The 5,174-nt window shown below is 46.3% G+C and overlaps 1 non-coding gene across 1 annotated transcript; it reads left to right on the top strand.

Annotated features, from left to right (window-relative positions):
- Positions 1–228: 228 nt before the first annotated feature.
- On the top strand, positions 229–333 carry LOC139030143 (U6 spliceosomal RNA). The gene has a single exon (XR_011482449.1). It is a non-coding gene; the product is annotated as a U6 spliceosomal RNA (small nuclear RNA).
- The last annotated feature ends 4,841 nt before the right edge of the window (positions 334–5,174 follow it).

The raw sequence follows: 5,174 nt of genomic DNA, 5'->3' as shown, positions 1-5,174 counted from the left end.
TATTGTCACCCTGGTTATTTAACTTATATGCAGAGTACATCATGAGAAATGCTGGGATGGATGAAGCTGGAATCAAGGTTGCTGGGAGAAATATCAATAATTTCAGATATGCAGTTAACACCACCCTTATGGCAGAAAGCAAAGAAGAACTAAAGAGCCTCTTGATGAAAGTGAAAGAGGAGAGTGAAAAAGTTGGCTTAAAATTCAACATTCAGAAAGCTAAGATCAGTGCTCGCTTCGGCAGCACATATACTAAAATTGGAACGATACAGAGAAGATTAACATGGCCCCTGCGCAAGGATGACACGCAAATTCGTGGTGTTCCATATTTTTTGAAACTGGAGCCCATTATACAGAGTGAAGTAAGCCAGAAAGATAAAGCCCATTACAGTATACTAACATATATATATATGGAATTTAGAAAGATGGTAATGACAACCCTATATGCAAAACAGAAAAAGAGACACAGATGTACAGAACAGACTTGTGGACTCTGTGGGAGAAGGCGAGGGTGGGATGTTTCAAGAGGACAGCATCAAAACATGTATATTATCTAGGGTGAAACAGATCACCAGCCCAGGTTGTATGCATGAGACAAGTGCTCGGACCTGGTGCACTGGGAAGCCCCAGAGGGATTGGGTGGAGAGGGAGGTGGGAGGGGGGATTGGGATGAGGAACACATGTAAATCCATGGCTGATTCATGTCAATGTATGACAAAAACCACTACAATATTGTAAAGTAATTAGCCTCCAACTAATAAAAATAAATGAAAAAAAAATAAAATAAAAAAAAAGAAAGCAAGCTAAGATCATGGCATCTGGTCCCATCACTTCATGGCAGATAGATGGGGAAACAGTGAGAGACTTTATTTTGGGGGGCTCCAAAATCACGGCAGATGGTGACTGCAGCCATAAAATGAAAAGATGCTTGCTCCTTGGAAGAAAAGTTATGACCAACCTAGGCAGCATATTAAAAAGCAGATACGTTACTTTGCCAACAAAGGTCCATGTAGTCAAAGCTATGGTTTTTCCAGTAGTCACGTATGGATATGAGAGCTGGACTATAAAGAAAGCTGAGCGCCGAAGAATTGACGCTTTTGAACTGTGGTGTTGGAGAAGACTCTTGAGAGCCCCGTGGACTGCAAGGGGATCCAACCAGTCCATCCTGAAGGAAATCAGTCCTGAATTTTCTTTGGAAGGACTGATGCTGAAGCTGAAACTCCAATACTTTGGCCACCTGATGCTGAGAACTGACTCATTTGAAAAGACCCTGATGCTGGGAAAGATTGAAGGCAGGAGGAGAAGGGGACTACAGAAGTTGAGATGGTTGGATGGCATCACCGACTCAATGGACATGAGTTTGAGTAAACTCCGGGAGTCGGTGATGGACAGGGAGGCCTGGCGTGCTACAGTCCACAGGGTGGCAAAGAGTCGTACACGACTGAGCGACTGAACTAACTGAATTTGGGAGGTAGAGATAGTGTCTTGAGTTACTGGTGCCCTGAATATGTGTTTATTCTGACTACTAAGTAACCCTTTAGGCACTCTTTCTGGAAAGAATTGTCTAACAGGCTAGTGCCTGGACACCTGCTCTATCTAAAGACCTTGAGAAGAATCAGTAGGTGGATTTAATAAAGTTCAAGAACATTGATTTTTTTTTTTTCCAGAGCTTCAGACAGTGGTTCCTGCCTACCCTGGGCTCCAGTAGCGATGCTGATGGGTCCTTGAGTGAAGAGTAGAGACTGCACTGATCCCTCGAACCTGCTTTCAGCTTCAAACTTTTGGAACTGTTTTCCTAAACTTCCCTAAACCCCAAGGGGAACACAGACAAGCAACCCCTGGAAGGCTCCTCTGCCACCCTTCCCATCAGCCACTTCCTTCCTCGAGAGGAGCTTGGAGTGTTGGAAAGGTCATGGTTTCTGGAACCAGCAAACCAACATTTGACTCTCGGGTCAGCTTCTCCCTATTATCACTCCCATTTTACAGATGAGAGCTGGAGACTGATTCCAGAGCCTGCCTTGAATCAAGCTATTGAGATGTGGTGAGATGTCATGGTCCAAAGTCATGGTCTAGGCAGAGAGTACTATGTGGTGGAAAGGATGGCAGCCTTAAGATACAGCTCTGCCTCCGTGAGCATATGCAGACTCCCTGTGCCCGTTTCTTTATGTGTGAATTGGGATTGCAAAGCATCTACATCCTGGGCCCATTGTGAAGCTGAAATAGGATGGTATTTGTGAAACACTTGGGACAGTGCCTGTCCACAGAGTATTCTTCTTCTTATACTTGGAATTCAGGGGCACTGAGTGGCTCCAGCCCTGTGGTCAACAGCACTTTTTGTTACTTTCCCCACAGAAGGGGCAGATGGCAGTGGCCTGAAGATTGGAGTTTCACCGGCTAGAAGAACAGTCATCTCACCTGGAGCCTTTGCTGTCTCAGGGGACCACAAGTGAGCAACCCCATGGCCTTCTGGCAGATCCGCAGTGCTCTGTCTTCAAATGAGCCTCCATCAGAGGAAGGACCTTAGCCCTTGATTGGACCCTTCTTCGAAGGGCAAAGCAAGCACTGAGCAAGAAAGAGGAACCCTTTGCTGATTGTTGGGCTCATAGAGCCTGTGTACAGAGGAGAGTTGGGCAGAAGCCAGGAGATTCTGGTTTGAGTTGCTCAGTCATGTGGGAGGAAGCGTGGCATTCCTCACAGCCAAGGATTTGGCCTTTGGAACCAGACATGCCCAACTATGCATCCCACTCAGCCACATTAGAAAGTCTCCAGTGCATTCTGCCTCAGTATCCTCATCTGTAAAATGTGACTTTTGATGGTACTTACCTTACAGGAGTGTTGTTAGGCCTGTGTGGGATCAGATAGTACAAATATTTTGCATTGTAGAAGCTCTCAATCTATTTCTGAGAACATTTTTTCCTCACATACAAAATAGGCATAGGGATTAAAAGATTCCAGTGCTAGAAAAGGTTATGTGCTGGAAAGTAATTCTCTTTCCCATTCTTGACCCCTGGTCCCAAACAATGTCTCCAGAGGAATCCATGATTATCAGTGTTTTGTGTAAACTGCCAAGAATATAAATATTCTCCATATATATCAGCACAGGAGTTATATGTATGTATATACGGCAGTATACATCACTTTTTTTACAAAAGTGAAAATGTCATACAGTTTAACCTAAATGGTGCGTATAAGCAATGCTAGTCTATTAAATACATTGTCTCACATTTTGTTTATTTTCCTTTTTTAGCCTGATAGGCAATCTGAAAGGAAATCAACCCTGAATGTTCACTGGAAGGACTGATGCTGAAGCTCCAATACTTTGGCCACCTGATGCAAAGAGCTGACTCTTTGGAAAAGACCCTGATGCTGGGAAAGATTGAAAGCCGAAGAAGGGAACAACAAAGGATGAGATGGTTGGATGGCATCACTGACTCAATGGACATGAGTTTGAGCAAACTCTGGGAAGCAGTGAAGGACCGGGAAGCCCGGTGTGCTACAGTCCACGGGTCGCAAAGAGTTGGGCATTGGATAGTGACTGAACAACAACAAAGCCTGATTGTATATTTTGGAAACCATTCTGTGCCTGTTCTTATGGACATATCTCATTCTTTTTAATGGTCATGTAGTATCCCAGCTTGAAGATAGACCTTAATTGTATCTTAATTTATTTAACCAGCTGCCCCTTGATGGCAGGCATCTGGGTTTTCATATCATTTATGGAGAAAGGGAAAGCCCCACCCCTGGGCACTCTCCACCCTCCAGACCCCAGGCCAGCCTCCCAGCCTCCAACACCTGTTACTTCCTTTCTGTTTGCTGACTCCCTGGAGGACCCATTTTCTCACTGCAACTGTGCTAGACCAAGTTTGGGGCTCCTGCTCTTGGCCTAAACATGCCTTAGATCTCTTCATAACTCAGCTTGTAAGTTGAGGCCCCTTAATTTGGCCCACAGGACTCTTTAACACCTTTTAAACCCTGTTAAACCCATGTAATGAGTTTCCCCTTGCGGTGCTCCTGGCCGTGAAAGCTGAGAGCCGGGGCCCAGGCCTCCCACCTGTTGCAGAGATTAGGCTGTACTGGAGAGGCCATGGGGCTGGTGGGGCGGGGTCGGTGTGAGTTCTGTGGCCAGCCCTGCCTTCCTCCTGGCTGGAGAGGGTGAGTGGGTGCTCCTGAGCCCTGGGTGGGCACTCTTCTGGGGCGTCAGGGCCCTGGGGCTCTGGCAGTTTCAGCTCTTAGACCTCCAATGGTGTACGGAGGAGGTGGGGACCCCTTTGCTGTGAGGAGAGGACCAACGCTGGCAGTGAGGTGGGAGTCACATGCTCCAGTAGGGCAGAAGGGACTTCCTCTCTTTAGAGAACATGGAAGCACCGGGCTGGCGGTCTGATTGAGACTTCTGAAATTCCTGCCCTCAGCATGTTAGTGAGCGCTCCAGAATCTTCTTTCCACGCCTGCCCATTACATAAGGTTTATGTCTCATTCTTCTAAATGGCAGGTAGTATTCCAGCTGGACTTTGGAGAGATCTGCCTTTCCCTCTGTCACACACAGTCTGAGTGGAGCCAAGGGGTTGACTCCACACCTACTTCCTGGCCTGGCCATGTGACCCAGGGCTAACCAATCAAGGCTGCTACCCATCGTGATTGGTTCAGGAGTAGCCCCTGTCCAGTCTTGTGATTGGTTAAGGGATGGGCATTGACCTAGGTCTGGCAAATCACTATATTTAATCCCTTGGCCACAGTAACTGTTTATAGAGATGGACACAGGGCCCAAAGGTAGTCCAAAGAGATTCAATTCCAGAACTCTCTATGAGAATAATTAGAGGAAAGTGATGCGCTCTTTCCAGAGGGTTAACAGAGGAGAGCATGGCAGCTTGGAGTGCCACAGGCCAAGTTGTCACCATGGGGATAAGCCTGCTTAAGATGGGCTAAGATGGAAAAAAATAAGGCTGGGAGGGAGAAAGTGTAGTGTTGTGGCCTGATGACATCCTTTAGCTTCTGAATCCAGCCATACCTGAAGGCTTTATATGTTATATGAGCAAATAAGTTCTCTTTTTGAGTTATGTCAGGTTGAGTTTAGTTTATGGGTTTCTTTTAGTCTGCCTATACTAAAACATATAATCCACCCAGAGAGTGGCCTTAACCTACCCTTCTTTGCTCTTTCCTGGCCAATGTCCCTTCAC

Source organism: Odocoileus virginianus, chromosome 20 (assembly GCF_023699985.2).
Source record: "Odocoileus virginianus isolate 20LAN1187 ecotype Illinois chromosome 20, Ovbor_1.2, whole genome shotgun sequence".
Classification (NCBI taxonomy): Eukaryota; Metazoa; Chordata; class Mammalia; order Artiodactyla; family Cervidae; genus Odocoileus; species Odocoileus virginianus.
The sequence above is the reverse complement of the archived record's forward strand: the minus strand, read 5'-3'. Positions and strand labels throughout refer to the sequence as shown.